At 39.1% G+C, this 18,653-nt stretch overlaps 1 protein-coding gene across 3 annotated transcripts in view; it reads left to right on the top strand.

Annotated features, from left to right (window-relative positions):
• The window catches only part of PTPRF (protein tyrosine phosphatase receptor type F), a 1,035,200-nt gene that overhangs the window by 476,159 nt on the left and 540,388 nt on the right, over positions 1-18,653 (top strand). For 2 of the 3 annotated variants that reach the window (XM_077275903.1, XM_077275915.1), the window contains exon 3: positions 3,299-3,384. The exons of the other annotated variant lie outside the window; for it this stretch is intronic. The gene's annotated coding sequence lies outside the window, so the exon portion shown is untranslated. The remainder of the gene's footprint in view (positions 1-3,298; positions 3,385-18,653) is intronic. 3 annotated transcript variants of the gene reach the window in all.

An 18,653-nucleotide genomic window follows, 5' to 3' on the forward strand; every position in this document is an offset into this window, starting at 1 on the left:
ATACATGTCCGTTTTTGATCAGAGTCATGGATCAAGATTATCCATACAAGTCTATGGGTCCATGAAAAACACTGACAGCACATGGATGCCATCAGTGTGTGCTGTCCCTGTGAGCTGTCCGTGATAACCATTGTAATGGATAGGAGAAGCTTTGTAATTGATTTATTTTTACATCAGTGAAAATCACTGATAAAACGCTGATTAAAATCAGATGAAAAACACTGATGACATTCAGACTTTTTTTTTTGAGTGTGTGGAAAATCACTGATGTCTCAATGAGCCCTTATAGTCATTTTCAGAAATAGGAGATGCGGGTGTGATGTGCTGCTGGTTGGTAGTAAATAAAGGATATCCAGAATTGTAGAATAATTGCGGTTTTATTCTCATTGTGTTCCAAAATATCTACAACTTCTTCATCAGGAGAAACCACAGAAATTCTTCCTGTGGTTTCTCCTGATGAAGAAGTTATAGATACTTTAAAATGTGTTAAGCATAAAATCGTAATTATTCTACAATACTCTGGACTATTGCGTTTAATTGTGTCCCAAGCTTTATCTTATTGACATTTTGTCATTAAGGCCTATAATATAATGTCTATATAATCAGCCTAAATTTCTTTACATCTAAAAGAAAATGCAACTTATGCCAGATTTATGGCACAGAATCAGTAAAGGTGGACCAACATTTTCTTGAATTTTTTTACTTAAAATGTTATTTACTTTTACAAAATATAGTAAAACCTCTAGACCCTAGTTCTGAAAGGTTAATTTCACAAGTTCCTACAGCCTTTGTACAAAATTCATGAATTGCTTGTGCCATTTTCATGAAATGAAAGTGACTTGGAAAAAAACCCGCAAATGATGAATTGAGCCGAGTGAGTTGTATTGAGTCGGTTGGACGTCAGCTGATGCTTAATAGTTCACATTAATCTGTAGCGCTATATAAAGTTGTCATGTAGCCAAGGCCTAACTTAAAGGAATAAAAAAAAAATTGGCTGCTTTGATCAATGACTTGGAAATTAGAGTTGCACACTGTGTAAATGCTTATGGGGCCCGTAACCCGCAAAATAAGAAAACTCCTGTTTTATTGCTCCAATCAATTGCTGAGCAGTAGGCATTGCATTGCTTAGCATAGCAGTAAGCATCAAAGAGACGGTTATTGAGCCTCGGCTTCTATGCACTTTTCCAGTGTTTGTAGATGTTATAAAGTGCAATATCACAATGTACGGCAGCTTCCGCAATTGGTTCAAAAGTAGTAACTTTTGGGCCATGGAGCATTAAGCCATTCATATGCTTCATGCTAATGGATGTATTACTTCTAAATCGTATAGGGCCAAAATAAATCACCCAGAGACTCTGTAGCCTTGTATGCCTCATATTCAGTGTTGCTATTGTATGGAGACTTTTCCTCTTAGTAATTGTTTGGTAACTGGGGTGTCACTGCTTTGACCATTACAGTGCACTGCCGTATATGTTGTATGTCTCTGGAATCATATTGCTCGTGGGTAGGATAAAGGGTTACTACCGCAGCAGTGATGGGTGCCCTTGACTTGACATCCAGTTCTTAGTGTTGAATGATTCTTGCAGAATGCACTTTGCAGGTCCAGTAATTAGAGCTAATAGCTTTCCTTCTCCCACAAAGATGTGAAATGTTGCATTTTTCTGTTTTATTTGATGTGTTTAGTTCATGGAGATTTGTTTGGTTTAGGGAGCTACTATTGCACAATTATGTTTGCTAGAGATATTGTGAAGATTAACAAATTATACAACTAAAATACCTTTGTTTCTAAGGGACTAAATTTACTTCAAATGCTTTTCAATACATATTAAGATGCAGTTAGATGTGCACCTTTTACAGATGGGGATCCCCTTATTGTTATGTCAGTGAAAATATATATAAACAGCCGCTGAGATAGTACGTAGTACCGTGGAACAACTTTCTACAGTGAACGGACCTGTGCTGTTCTGCTTCATCCACCTTTTACATGCGGCCGGTGCTAGGGCTGAAAGCAGCTGATTTGTGGGGGTGCAAAATGGTCCATAATAGTCACAACCTTAGGAGAATGTCAAAGGGTTGTCATACATATCTAGCTTATCATCTGTACTAATGCTGCAAAAACTGTACTATACAGTTCAATAGTGATATACAGTGGCTTGCAAAAGTTTTCACCCCCTTGGCTTTTTACCTATTTTGTTACACTACAACCTATGTTTAAATATTTTTTGTAATCCAATTTGTGTGTAATGCATCAGCACTAGTCTAAATTGGTGATGTGAGAAAAATATAGACAGACATTTATGGGATCAAATATCTAAAAATTGGCATGTGTATATGTATTCACCCCATTTGCTATGAAGCCCTTAAACATTTCTAGTGCAAGTAATTCCCTTCATAAGTCACATGCTTAGTGTCACATGGTCTAATAGCATATCCACTTTACCTTTTCTGAAAGGCAACAGAGGCTGCAACACTATTTATGGTAACAAGAGGCTCCACTAACCAAACACCACCATGAACACCAAGGAGATCTCCAAACACCACCATGAAGACCAAGGAGATCACCAAACACCACCATGAAGACCAAGGAGATCTCCAAACACCACCATGAAGACCAAGGAGATCTCCAAACACCACCATAAAGACCAAGGAGATCTCCAAACACCACCATGAAGACCAAGGAGATCTCCAAACACCACCATGAAGACCAAGAAGATCTCCAAAGACCACCATGAAGACCAAGAAGATCTCCAAAGACCACCATGAAGACCGAGGAGATCTCCAAACACCACCATGAAGACCAAGGAGATCTCCAAACAAATCAAGGACAAAGTTGTTGAGAAGTACAAGTCAGGATTGAGTTATAAAAAATATCAAAATCTCTGATGATCCCCAGAGCACCATCAAATCCATTATCATCAAATGGAAAGAGTATGGTACCAGAACAAACCTGCCAAGAGAGGGCTGCCCACCAAAACTCTCAGCCCGGATAAGGAGGGCATTAATCAGAGAGGCTCTAACCTGACAGCAAATCAGTCAGACATGTTGGATTTGAACCAACCAAACCTTGTTGCTTTTATAGTATATAAGCCACCACCAGAGGTGTCTGGCAGCAGCGTAATCGCTTAGATGACCATGTGTGTATTATTCAGTTGGGAGGAAAAGCTATCGATTGAATGATTTTTCTACTGTTTCCTGTTATCAAGCATTTTTCCTGTGGATATTCAGCTTGTTACTAACATTGCAGTACTGTGCAGTTGTATTTATTATATTATTTATTATACTTCTTGTTATGTTTTAGGTGCACCAAATATCGTATAATTTCAAGGAGGTTCATCTACTTGTAAAGAAAGGGTCTCCATGGCCGCTAAGCCCTTTTACAGTGAGGTAAGATAATGCTGTAGAAACAGCCCTGAACCAGCCATTGTGGTCTAAACTACTCAACACTTACGGAAACCTTGAAACCTTTCATCAGAAAATATCCTGTTGCATAATTCAGGTTTTTGCGTTTCATATATATATATATATATATATATATATATATATATATATATATATTTTTTTTTTTTTTTTTACAATGCTTTTTTTTCCAATCCGTAAATTTTTTTAAAAATTTTTTCTAAATAATCTTGCACATTTCACAATGGCTACTGTGGCATTTTTAAACTTTGTCTTCCTGGTGTTTCAGGAAATTCACATGTATATTAGTTACAATGAACAAACGCTGTCATTTGTGTTGATTCATCTAATGAGCATATGCAAAAATCATTGTGAAGTGAGGGAACTGTGACATTGCCTATTTTGATTGCTGTATCCTTTTATATCCACCCTCTGTAGAGGTGTTACCAGTCATTGAAATCCTGGCTTTGCGGATAAGGAGCTTGCTAAACACATGTGAATCTAAAATTGCCTCGGTGGCCACTGTCAAAATTGCAAGATTACTAATTTTATTTTTTAATAAAGATCTTGATAAATAAAAAAAAAACAAAAAACCTGACTATAACTTAAAAAAAATACATGTAACACTAATAAACAATTTGAAGGTAATTTTCTTATGATGGTTTCACTTTAATTGAAGACTGAGACCTGGAGAAACTGAAACAAATATTGTACTCATTAAGCGATTTATTGGCATAACAGTTGCAAATAACAATTTCCAATATTTGACATTTATATTGTGATTACATTTTTTTTATTCTATAGATTAGTAAGGTTAAAAATAACAAAATTTGCTATTCTCAACCATTGCGGGTCCCTTGTGATGCGCTGCAAACAGACTTTATTGGCAGTCTTCAGTTGTGACTTCACGAAAACACCACGCATGACCGCTGCTGCCAATCTCAGGGCTCATTGGTCAGATGTGGTGTAGCAGCCTAACAAAGACTAACTGCAGTGGTGGAGACGCATCATTGGAGCTGCGATGGGTGAGTACAGAAAATTGTATTCTTCTTAACCTTCTCAAGCCATACAATTATAAATGTATTCACAAAAAAACTTCAATATTTTAAAAATATTTTAAAATCTGAAAAAAAGTGAATTGTGTATTTTGTTTTATTTTTTATTTTGAATTACATTATATTGTGTACTCAGGTCACACCCAGAGCTGAATTTACAATTCTGCTGGTTTCCTGTTGCCTGAGAGCAGTGCACTGTGGGAGCTCGGTTACCGTTAGGTCAAATGTCTGCCAGCGGGATGGAAGAAACCCGCTATTTGCTTTCAGCAGAACTCTGCAATGGAGAAAAGACAAAACTGAAAGCTCAAATTTATATGAATATAGAGAAAAATATTTTCTAAGTTACTTTTTATGTTGCTATAACTGTTGATATTGTTAAATGTGGTAACGTGCTTAAAAAACAAAAATGTGAATTGTGTCACACTGCAGAATTTGTATTTAGGATTCCAAGAATTAATTATAATTAAAATTCCTTTTGTTACATAATGTGAGCCAATGATGACCCACGATGTAACATGTCAAGATGCCATTTTTTTAAGTCTTCCTACCTTTGTTATAGATTTAGAACACAGTAACACCAGAAGTATCAAAGATATATGTCATATATTATTTCCAATAGTAAAATCACCAATATTTAAGTATACTGTGTAGGTTGGTGACAACCGCCACCTCGTGAGAGAGAAAAGCCCAGACACCCTTCTATGGATTACCAGAAAGTCTCAAAACAAGGAACTATATTTAAAATATATCTTTATTCAAGCAAAATACATAGGAGTAGCAACATATAATAAAATACATAAAAATTGCATTAATAATAAAATCAATCAATGGATCCAACCACAGGACAAAGATAAGTGCATATAATATGCCGGCCAAGGTAAAAATATATATATATATATAAATCCTGATCCTCACTGCCCAAAATAGAAAACAACCCGAAAAAAGTGCAAGATGTGCTGTGATCATATATTAATCACACAATAAATCACATAAATCGTGTAGTGCACTTACTCTGCAGCATTATGCTGAAAGTGCAATAGTGCTTAAAAATATCTGTGCAAAATAACAACAAATAGGAAAAGAAAGTGCAATGTGCCACAGTCCTCAGCTCAATCAGTACCATGTGAGGACAATAATATGTGCTATGAGCTTGGAGGGGGACTATAAAGATGTAACCAAAATATACCTTATCGGATGGCCGAGTCCTGGGTAAACGCACCCCAACGCGCGTTTCGGACACTTCCTTCGTCAGGGGGTAAAGAACATGGTCCGGAATGATCTTTTTATATTAACCGCCATCCTATCCCTTGTGCCCCTGGCTACGCCGGCGCATGCGCAGTCAGGAGGACCCGGAAGTGCGTGATCCCGCCCCACGTGACCGGACGCACAGGACTGAGTCCCGGCGTTGCCAAGGTCACTGGAGCGCCGAACCACGCACCCCGGGACACAGACCGCGCACGCGCACCACCAGGAGGAAGTATAGGAGGATCACAAAACCTAATGCCGCTTTATAACATAGGTGACTGCATAACCGATTACTGGGGAATCTCTACTACCATTCCCTAATATGTAAGACTGCTCTGCACTAAATCTTACTATTATATATACAAGATCCTAACAATACTTACTATATACATGATAATTACACATAATAGATAAATTCACATGGACTAATCATACACCACACACACGTGTGGTGTATTACTATAGTACAAATTCACTATCAATCAACCTTTACAGTACAGCATACATATATAATTGCATTCTAATAAACAATAATCAATATCAGAAATCTCATATATGTAAATGGCAGTTAGGGTACTCAAATCTTCATCACTTTTTGCGTTCCTTTATTTTTCAGAATCCAAATATTCACCAGATGGACCTATTCCAGAACCGGATTCATCACTACATCAGAGTATCCCTATTCACACCGGACATCAGGTATGTATAAACTAAAATAAATAATAAAATTAGTATTCAAATAAAAGATCATCAGTATATATATATTAAAACAAATAAAACATCATAGCAGATTTACAACAGAATTTAAAAAAACCTTTTATTAAAAAATTCTTTATAAAAAGGGAGCAAAACTAATGTTTTCATTTAAACCCATAGGTGAAACAGTATTCAGGGCCCATATCCATTTCGTTTCTGTTTTTGCCAGTGGTATGGTGATAGGTCCACCACGTTCACCGCATTTGATTGTATCAATACCAAGCACCCTAAATCCCGTGGGGTCACTATTATGGTGGAGTCTAAAGTGCTTCGGAATTGTTTTCAAAGAGGAAATGTCCTGTACCTCTTTCGCAGCCTCTATTCCGAGCACATGTTCCCGGACCCTCACCTTGAGCTGCCTTGTGGTCATGCCCACATATATCAGGGGACATGGGCATATGGCGTAATAAACCACTGCTTTGGTTGTGCAAGTTATGTAATGCCTGATCTGGAACGTCTCAGTGCCATTTGAATTCTGAAATGTATGTCCCCTTGCTATATTTGGGCACGCCACACATTTCCCACAGGGTCTGCAGCCCAAGGTGGGTTTACATCTGTCCAAGAATGAGGGGGAAACTGAGTCATATGTGTAATGACTTTTAACTAAATGGTCCCTAAGATTTCTTGACCTCCTATATGTAATACTTGGCCCTTCACCCACATAATTCGACAGGACAGGATCAGCTCTTAAGATTCCCCAAAATTTCTTCAGTTGAAGTCTCACCATCTCACTTTGTCCATGATATTCCGTTATATATCTAACAACTTGATTCGTTTTACATGGCTTTGTTCCATAAAGTGCCTGGTGTCTGGTAATGTTCTTTGCCCGATTAAAACCTCTCTTCACCGATCTACGGCTATATCCTCTCTCCAAGAATCTCTCTTTTAGCTCAGAGGCCTGTTTTTCAAATTCTGCGTCCTCTGAGCAAATTCTCCGCAGACGCAAAAATTGGCCCGTGGGGATAGCATTGATCATTGAACAAAGCCATGTAAAACGAATCAAGTTGTTAGATATATAACGGAATATCATGGACAAAGTGAGATGGTGAGACTTCAACTGAAGAAATTTTGGGGAATCTTAAGAGCTGATCCTGTCCTGTCGAATTATGTGGGTGAAGGGCCAAGTATTACATATAGGAGGTCAAGAAATCTTAGGGACCATTTAGTTAAAAGTCATTACACATATGACTCAGTTTCCCCCTCATTCTTGGACAGATGTAAACCCACCTTGGGCTGCAGACCCTGTGGGAAATGTGTGGCGTGCCCAAATATAGCAAGGGGACATACATTTCAGAATTCAAATGGCACTGAGACGTTCCAGATCAGGCATTACATAACTTGCACAACCAAAGCAGTGGTTTATTACGCCATATGCCCATGTCCCCTGATATATGTGGGCATGACCACAAGGCAGCTCAAGGTGAGGGTCCGGGAACATGTGCTCGGAATAGAGGCTGCGAAAGAGGTACAGGACATTTCCTCTTTGAAAACAATTCCGAAGCACTTTAGACTCCACCATAATAGTGACCCCACGGGATTTAGGGTGCTTGGTATTGATACAATCAAATGCGGTGAACGTGGTGGACCTATCACCATACCACTGGCAAAAACAGAAACGAAATGGATATGGGCCCTGAATACTGTTTCACCTATGGGTTTAAATGAAAACATTAGTTTTGCTCCCTTTTTATAAAGAATTTTTTAATAAAAGGTTTTTTTAAATTCTGTTGTAAATCTGCTATGATGTTTTATTTGTTTTAATATATATATACTGATGATCTTTTATTTGAATACTAATTTTATTATTTATTTTAGTTTATACATACCTGATGTCCGGTGTGAATAGGGATACTCTGATGTAGTGATGAATCCGGTTCTGGAATAGGTCCATCTGGTGAATATTTGGATTCTGAAAAATAAAGGAACGCAAAAAGTGATGAAGATTTGAGTACCCTAACTGCCATTTACATATATGAGATTTCTGATATTGATTATTGTTTATTAGAATGCAATTATATATGTATGCTGTACTGTAAAGGTTGATTGATAGTGAATTTGTACTATAGTAATACACCACACGTGTGTGTGGTGTATGATTAGTCCATGTGAATTTATCTATTATGTGTAATTATCATGTATATAGTAAGTATTGTTAGGATCTTGTATATATAATAGTAAGATTTAGTGCAGAGCAGTCTTACATATTAGGGAATGGTAGTAGAGATTCCCCAGTAATCGGTTATGCAGTCACCTATGTTATAAAGCGGCATTAGGTTTTGTGATCCTCCTATACTTCCTCCTGGTGGTGCGCGTGCGCGGTCTGTGTCCCGGGGTGCGTGGTTCGGCGCTCCAGTGACCTTGGCAACGCCGGGACTCAGTCCTGTGCGTCCGGTCACGTGGGGCGGGATCACGCACTTCCGGGTCCTCCTGACTGCGCATGCGCCGGCGTAGCCAGGGGCACAAGGGATAGGATGGCGGTTAATATAAAAAGATCATTCCGGACCATGTTCTTTACCCCCTGACGAAGGAAGTGTCCGAAACGCGCGTTGGGGTGCGTTTACCCAGGACTCGGCCATCCGATAAGGTATATTTTGGTTACATCTTTATAGTCCCCCTCCAAGCTCATAGCACATATTATTGTCCTCACATGGTACTGATTGAGCTGAGGACTGTGGCACATTGCACTTTCTTTTCCTATTTGTTGTTATTTTGCACAGATATTTTTAAGCACTATTGCACTTTCAGCATAATGCTGCAGAGTAAGTGCACTACACGATTTATGTGATTTATTGTGTGATTAATATATGATCACAGCACATCTTGCACTTTTTTCGGGTTGTTTTCTATTTTGGGCAGTGAGGATCAGGATTTATATATATATATATATATTTTTACCTTGGCCGGCATATTATATGCACTTATCTTTGTCCTGTGGTTGGATCCATTGATTGATTTTATTATTAATGCAATTTTTATGTATTTTATTATATGTTGCTACTCCTATGTATTTTGCTTGAATAAAGATATATTTTAAATATAGTTCCTTGTTTTGAGACTTTCTGGTAATCCATAGAAGGGTGTCTGGGCTTTTCTCTCTTTGTTATAGATCTAACAATTTTTTAAAGTACTGGCAGAGTGATACTGGTACAACATGGTGCTCTACGGGGTACTACACCATTTGTGTATTTCAGTCATTTTACTGGGCTTTACATTAGAAGCTACTTCATGCAAACAGCATAGTTGTGCCAAGCTCGGACCACAGTGGCACTTCCTATAGCTGTAGCTCTCGCATGACTGTGTGCAGGTTTTAATCTGTATTAGGAAATGGAAATAATATGATGTTGCAGAGATTACAGCCACAATGTAGAAAGTGTAAAGTAACATGGAGTACAGGACGCACATGCACACCCTTATATTTCTATAATTTTTATATTTGCTTGGAGTTCCAGACTTCTAAGAGACTTTGTCTTGACATTTCCAAGCTGCAGTGGGAATAGGAAGCTAGGACAGCTCTCACAGTTAGAAATTTACATTGCCGACCTAATAGGCCTGATTCTCCCAGAACAAAGACATCATAATGACTGTTGTTACTGTAAAACACATGGAACATTATGGGAGGATGAGAAGCTTCTTCCCTGAGCAGACAAGTAAAATATGTTACACGTACAGGAATAAGGGAGCATACACGAGCTTCGAGTGAAACTACACTCTCAGTAAAGCTTTAATACATCATAGAGACAAGTGAACAGTGTTAAAGGGGTTGCCCAGGACTTTTTTTTTACTCTGGGCCAAAAAATAATAGTCAGGTAGTTGTTAACTGCCTGCTTGGTGTTCCTGGCGCTGGGTCAGAGCGGTCACCCACCGCTCCTGCCGGCGATTCAGCTGCTTCACGTCAGCAGAGCTGCTCTTCTCCTTAGGGGCTGCTATGCTAACGTGCTATGCTACTGCCAACATGATGCTGATGGACCGCCGGCTTCCCGCAGTTAGGCAGTTGGGAGTCGGCTTTTAGTCAGTATGACGTCAGAAATCACGCCCATCAACAGAGCAGAGTGGAAGAGAAGTCACTGGTCTGTCGAGAGAAGCTGCAGAATTGCAGACAGGAGCAGTCTGTGACTTCTCTATGTTATCAGAGATTGGTGTCGGGCACAGCAACTACCTACCTGTTAGATCTTAGGCACATTGTAAAAACAAAATAGTCCTGGATAACCCCTGTAATTGGTGAAGTTTAATTTAATCAAACCCACAACAATCTCTAAAACAGAGTTTAATCTCCATAAAAACTGAAGGAGAGCTACACTCACCCGAGTCCTGCCCCTCTGTTTTAGTGATCAGTAGAGGTTTCCGCACCCTAACTCCCACTGATTAGAACTTATAACAACTCTCTATGACATGACAACAGTTTTCAGAAACTACAGTTACATTTAAGGGTTTTAGATACACCCCTAGGTGTTGTGATTGTCATATGTGGGCCCTGAAGACTTGTGGAGCCCAAAAGGTCCTTATGCCCTATAGTAAAAGGCTAGTATTACCGTATATATGAAGCAGGATCATAGGGAGCCCTGTACAGACCACATAACGTACACACCTAACATACTGTCCTCAGTAGATTAACACCACACATAGGTACTAAAATCTGTGTGCTATGTTGGTGAGGGCCAGAAATACATATTGGATTTTGCGGGAGATATGTTGTCCTCGTACTCGCCGCAAGGGTTTGGTTGGTTATAAAAACCTAGAAAATGTTAATTGTGTCACCTCCACTCTAATGTCTTATTAATAAAAGTCACATAGAATATGTTTAGCTTCTGTGATGTGTTTTGCATTGCAAACCAGAACAGATTCCGCTTTGGCTTTTAATGATCCTGATTCCTGACATAGATTTCGGTCTGTGGTACGAGTTGTTCCTAACATCGGAAGCAATGGGTGATTTAGCCATGTCTCTTCCCCTTGTCTCTTTCTTATAACATCATGGTTGTAAGCACTTTTGCCCTCAGGTGACACATGGAAGTCGTGTTTTCTGTGGATGTGGACATGACTTGGTGCCTGAACTGAGAGCAGACTTGGCCAGGATAGTGTAGTAATGAGCTGTACAAAGTTTAAGCTTTAGATTTGTCATCTGTCAAATTTATTGTTCGCTCTTGAAAAATGGCAGGAACAATTTATTGGATCTGACTGGCAAATCTAGCAAAGGGAGCCACAATGAATGTTGATGCTGTCGAGCATCCCGGCTGCCTGTCTTGCCTGTTTCTATGTTGTAATATGTCCATCGCTTGCAGCCACCAGAGGAGCCATTCAGTCCATTCTACAGCCACATCAAATTTGTCTTTTTTTCCACTATATGCATGTTGTAAATTTCTCATTTTCTGGTCCACATCACATTAGACTTTTATTACAAGTATTTTAAGTATTAGAATGGTTCTGGTTTAGGATCGCTACAGATTAGAAATTAAACATTTATTCTAAGAGGCCCCCATAGTTGAGAGCCATAAATCCAGTGTTGCTTCCTGATGATAGTTTTATGATGTATTGAAAAATTATCCACATTACTATTTATGTTCAATTTTCAACAATCTACTCATACATTTATGTACTGCTCCGCGGTCTGAAAATCAATTATATTTGGGCAGAGATTACTGCTCTGTTCATCTTGAACTACCTGGCTCATATAAATAATGCCAGATCTATATTATAAAGCTGTTATGTACATGAATTTACTCCAGACCCCCATTGCCTCCCATGTTGTATGTGATGGATTTCATGCATCAGTACATTCTGTATTATAGAGGCACCAAAGAGTGGCTGCTATAGGGGTTCAGTGTGCTGTCATGCAGGGTCTGTGCACACGGCATTGGTGAGTGTAAGCCCCTATAGAATACATACAAGCGGAAAACAGAATAATTTAATACTGAATAGTAATACAGATTTACCTATAGGTTGTTCAGTGCCCTGAAAATCTCATTGACAAATCAACTGTTCTGCAATGGTGACGAATTCGATTCTATGGATTTTCCAACTAAATATATTTATCACCTATCCACCAGATAAAAGATACAGTGCCTTGCGAAAGTATTCGTCTCCCTGGAACTTTTCAACCTTTTCCCACATACCATGCTTCAAACATAAAGATACCAAATGTACATTTTTGGTGAAGAATCAACAACAAGTGGAACACAATTGTGAAGTTGAACGAAATGTATTGGTTATTTTAAATTTTTGTGAAAAATCAAAAACTGAAAAGTGGGGGTGCAATATTATTCGCCCCCTTTAACGTAATACTTTGTTGTGCCACCTTTTGCTGTGATTACAGTCACTTGAGGTATGTCTCCTATCAGTTTTGTACATTGAGAGACTGAAATTCTTGCCCATTCTTCCTTGGCAAACAGCTCAAGCTCAGTGAGGTTTGATGGAGATGGTTTGTGAACAGCAGTTTTCAGCTCTTTCTACAGATTCTCAATTGGATTGAGGTCTGGACTTTGACTTGGCCATTCTAACACCTGGATACATTTATTTGTGAACCATTCCATTGTAGATTTTGCTTTATATTTGGGATGATTGTCTTGTTGGAAGACAAATCTCAGTCCCAGTATCAGGTCTTTTGCAGACTCCAACAGGTTTTTTTCAAGAATGGTCCAGTATTTGGCTCCATCCATCTTCCCATCAATTTTAACCATCTTCCCTGTTCCTGCTGAAGAAAAGCAGGCCCAAACCATGATGCTGCCACCACCATGTTTGACAGTGGGGATGGTGTGTTCAGGGTGATGAGTTGTGTTGCCTTTATGTCAAACATATCGTTTGGCATTATTGCCAAAAAGACCAATTTTGGTTTCATCTGACCAGATGTTTGGTGTGTCTCCCAGGTGGGCTTGTTGCAAACTTTAAACGACACTTTTTATGGATATCTTTGATAAATGGCTTTCTTCTTGCCACTCTTCCATAAAGGCCAGATTTGTGCAGTGTACGACTGATTGTTGTCCTATGGACAGACTGTCCCACCTCAGCGGTAGATCTCTGCAGTTCATCCAGAGTGATCATGGGCCTCTTGGCTGCATCTCTGATCAGTCTTCTCCTTGTTTGAGATGAAAGTTTAGAGGGACGGCCGGGTCTTGGTAGATTTGCAGTGGTATGATACTCCTTCCATTTCAATATGATCACTTGCACAGTTCTCCTTGGGATGTTTAAAGTTTTGGAAATCATTTTGTATCCAAATCCGGCTTTAAATTTCTCCACAACAGTATCACGGACCTGCCTGTTGTGTTCCTTGGTCTTCATGATGCTCTCTGTGCTTCAAACAGAACCCTGAGACTATCAAAGAGAAGGGGCATTTATACGGAGGCTTGATTTCACACAGGTGGATTATATTTATCATCATTAGGCATTTAGGACAACATTGGATCATTCAGAGATCCACAATGAACTTCTGGAGTGAGTTTGCTGCACTGAAAGTAAAGGGGCCGAATAATATTGCACGCCCCACTTTTCAGTTTTTGAATTTCCACAAAAATTTAAAATAACCAATAACTTTCGTTCAACTTCACAATTGTGTTCCACTTGTTGTTGATTCTTCACCAAAAATTTACACTTGGTATCTTTATGTTTGAAGCACGATATGTGGGAAAAGGTTGAAAAGTTCCAGGGGGCGAATACTTTCACAAGGCACTGTAAATGTGTTATTGGTTGAGATCAGACCAGGGAATCCCCGCTTATCCCAGAAATTGGTTCCCAGAGTTCCCTGTGTATGTAGCAGCGGTATGCTATATTAGGGGCCACTATTCTATTAATTTCTATTGGACGGATGTGACAAGTATTTCACGTAGGGATCTCAGCTTCATTCATGCAGAAGACTTTGGCAACCCCCTTCTTGGAATGTCTGGAGATTCCAGTGGTAGTACCTCCAACAATTATACATTTTTCATTTTTTAGTGGGGAAACCTACTTAACATGGATCTTCAGAAAACATCTGTAATGTGAAGCTGAGAATATTTTGTAATGTCTGATTTAAAAGGGGATTCACTTTGCACTGCTCTGAATAAAAAGGAGGCTGCGCATAGGCAGCTACACAGCTACATTCACTTCTACGGGAGGTACAAAAATAGCACAACATGCCTGCATTTTAGAAACGCTCATAGAAATAAATTTAGAAAGATGTGTATGTATTTATATTGACAATGTTGCAAGATGGAACCCCATTTTGGAGATAAGTATGAGTCCCAGAGGTGGTGCCCACAGCAATCAGATATTTGTCACTGAGATAGAAAGATCCCTTTAATGACTAAAAGGCAACAGAACTAAAGGACTATTCTATCCACAAAAGAAAACAAATTGGAAATGTAGGTTAGGTTCCAACGATGAGTTTTTGATGATTACTGAGCAAAATAATGCAGTGGGATTCATAAAAATCTCCTGTCCCTTGTGCTTTTCATTTTCCTTTGCAAAAAGTAACCTGCGCTGCGTATTTGATAGTTGAAACCTGTCAATTTCCCCTGCAGGTACGCTGAGTTTTATTTGCGGATTTCACCTATAGAATTGAATTAGTTATGATAGATAGCGCTCATCCCCATGATACTCTATGGTGCCATGCACATGTCCAATTTTTTCCTCGGACCGAGTCAGTCCAAGGAAAAAAATCGAAGCGTGCACAATTTGCCTCCCAGAATCAGATGGCACTTGCCCATTCAACTCTATGGTTCCACACTCGAATATTGATTGACAATAAAGAAAAGGTGGAGATTTTTTTTTCCACCTCTGAGAAAACCGGATCACACTCTGATCAAACTGTGATCAGAGTCAGATCAGGGTGTAATTAGCATAATCAGACTAATTTCCTCGGATGAGAGAAAAACGGTGATGTGGCCCTGGCCTTAGCGAATATAATTAGTGGTGAAGGAGCAAGATCTTCCCTTCTTTTTGTGTGTTTTGTATGGAAGGTATCAGAGCAGCTATTCTGTGCCCACTCTTGAGCTTAAAGAAAACTGACAATTCAAGTCAGAGCCTGCAGAGGCGGAAACTAGTGATAAATGCAGGATACAAGTCCTATCAGAAAGTGTTATTAGTAATGTGCACGTATGTGGCTACTTATTTTGAAAAGCTACCTGAAGAGACAGTCACTATTTAAACACTAAGCAACGACAATTGATTTGCTCATCTGTATTCATGATGTATACATCAGAGGTTATTTGGTAAAGCTTTAGTTATTTACTCTGATATCTATAACTCTGTATGTATCCCCTTTCTCATGTACAGCACCATGGAATTAATGGTGCGGCGCTATATAAATAAATAATAATAATAATACTCTGATATGATGCATTCTTCTATGTCTGACATTGTTCCACTTTACCCTGCAGTATAGCTTGGCGTGTGCAGATGAGGAGTAGGAGCGCCCTTGGTAAACTTTTTGTTGTCACTATTGCGAGCTGGAGGTCTTTGGATTTCTTCAGCCGGCAATGTTTATAGCATTTATATATCTATGTTTTTAATTCCAGTACAACAAAATGTACAAGGCAGGTTATAGGAGGCGTTCTGCAAAGTCAAGAAAAACCTCACAGCACATTGTCTACATCTCTTCATGCTGCTTGTGGGGAAGGAAAAAAAAGGCTCCCTTCAAGTTGTGTGATTTCCAAAAAAGGCAGGAATTGATTCCGTTTAATGAGGCAATTGAATGTCTTTTGCCAAGAGAGACGCCTTGTTCTTACAGTTAAATTGTCAGTTTGGAGGTAGAGTAATAATTGATCTTTACTTTTAAAGCATGTGTAATGGCTTCTGTGAGATTGCTTTCCACTTTTAAGGCTCCTGTAATCTCGTTGTTTAAATTTTGAGCCAAATTTGTCTTTCACATATTGTTGAGTAGGGTGGAAATATTACCATACAGAGTGGCAGCACATCTACAGATCTACATCCACATTGTCTCACACTGTTTTTCAATCTATTTAGTGCATCAACTACAGGGACTACAGATCTCAGCACATCCAGATGATATGTGCAACCCAGGGCATGTATTTCCACCAGCAATGTTCTTTATGCTACTTTATAAATTATCAGTTTATTTTATTTGATCTGTTTTGTGGATTATCAATAGCTCAAATTGTACAAACTGCTCAAATTGTGCAATGGGACTTGGGAAATACAATTGTATTATAAACCTAATTCTTAAGGGAATGGCTATGCGTGCTTACCATTGGTTATTTTGTTACCTCCAACCTGCAGCAAAAGATGCATAATTTGTGACCATTTTTGGATCTTGAACTCTATATCCATGCTCTACTGTGCCATTGGGGTCCTCTGCTCAAGACGCTATCTAGTTTTAAAATGTGTGAGAACGGGAGGCACATCAGGTATTTGCCAGATACACGGTCAATCAGTCCCCATTTTTTTCCAGACTCAAATTCATCCAGGTAAATAGAGAATTGCTGGCTTTTATAGAGCTTCATTTTATTGGCACCAGTACGTAGACACTAGATATCGACTGATGTAGGGCTTTTCCTCAAGTGTTACCTTGCTCAAGGCTTACTGAGCATCCATCTTCACAGCTAAGGTGTAAGTTTTTATTTGAGAGTCCATAGCAGCATGAATAGGCAGACTATTAGTTTTATGGCTTCGCATAATCTGGATATCTCTATGTACAGAATGAGGATTGGCGCAGAGGTGTGCAGCATGGATAAGGTCTGATGTGTCTATGTGTTGATATGGAGATAGACTGACTCACATAATTGCTGCCTATGAAAGTGCATTCACAACTGTGAAAGATTACTTCTTACTGCATCAATAACATTTGCAACATGACACTAGAAAATTGTGCTGAACTGATTGGGAAGAGGGTGAAGATGCTTCATATGACTCAACAGCAGCAATAGCCTTGAAGATATTATTTGTTCTATAAAGGACAGCATCAGCGCTTCCCCCATCCTCCCTTTAATATGTATGATGTAAAGTTTTTAGTTTGTTATAGATGGCTTTTATCCTGATTTAGTGTGGAATTACCGTCTGTCTACACAATATTACCAGATTGTATTATATTTATTAGCTCTATCGTAGATACAAACTCTCCTAAATAACTTGGCAGCGTCTACAGAATCCCATTCCATTGCATTACACTGACTATAATATTGCCCAGGAACGGCAGAACAACCCACTGCTAATTTGATTTGTCTCTGTGTCAGGCACCAACAGTGAATCTTCAAGTCTGCTGAATGATGCTAATCTTAGACTGATACAAGCCCTATTGCAATGCATATAGGGATCTATCGTTCATATAGTAGCACTCAGTATGCATCATGGAAACTATTGAAAGGGTTCTTGGTATTCTCTAGAAGGCTTTATAGTGTGTGGGCTTCAGGGACACATGTACAACTTGTACAGCCTCAATAAAAATATAACCTAACGTATATTACAAAAATAGAGTCTATTTACTGCTACCTACTAAAGCCTGCTCTATCTATTCAATCACATAGAAGCTCTAGATCTGTGGATCATAGCAGTATTTTCCTCTATTCCATTACTACCATTACTGTACATCTATCATCTGTCTTCCCAGCTACCAAGTACGGTTTTCCCATATGAAATTAAATATCCTTTGGTTGATACATTGCTTGTGACCCATGTATCAACTCAGGCTGCACTATCCTTTTTGGTAATCCACTTCCACCCCTGAGTTTCTAAAACCTTCTGTGACAATTAGGTGCTGTGTCAATGTGGAGAGGAAGCAATAAGTGTGCATTCTTTATTTAAGACGACATTGTCTAACTACAAGTGTCAACATATACTTGGTCTATTACTATGTTTCTCCGAAAATAAGAGAGCGTCTTATATTATCTTTTGCCCTGAAAGATGGGTTAGGGCTTATCAGGGGCGTAGCTAGAGCTTTTGCCGCCCGGGGCTGTTCCCGAGTTTGGCGCCCCCCCTCAGAACGTATGCGATTTTCACACTTAGTCATGTACCGACGAGCTCCTCTCCCTTAAGCTCCCAATGTTCAGTGAAAAACTGAGAGAAGCAGAAGAGAAGTTCGTTGTTACAGGACCATGAGTATGAAAGGCACATATGAGTGATGTGTCCATGTGTCGACGACTGGAACCTGCAGAGCTGAATCCTGACATCGCACGCTTCTGAATTCTCACAACGCATGCACTGCACACTTTTAGGATTCTCCCTTGCCGGTGGACAGTCATGTCAGCACAAGCATGTGATTTGTATACTTCTGACCACATT

Source organism: Ranitomeya variabilis, chromosome 8 (assembly GCF_051348905.1).
Source record: "Ranitomeya variabilis isolate aRanVar5 chromosome 8, aRanVar5.hap1, whole genome shotgun sequence".
Lineage (NCBI taxonomy): Eukaryota > Metazoa > Chordata > Amphibia > Anura > Dendrobatidae > Ranitomeya > Ranitomeya variabilis.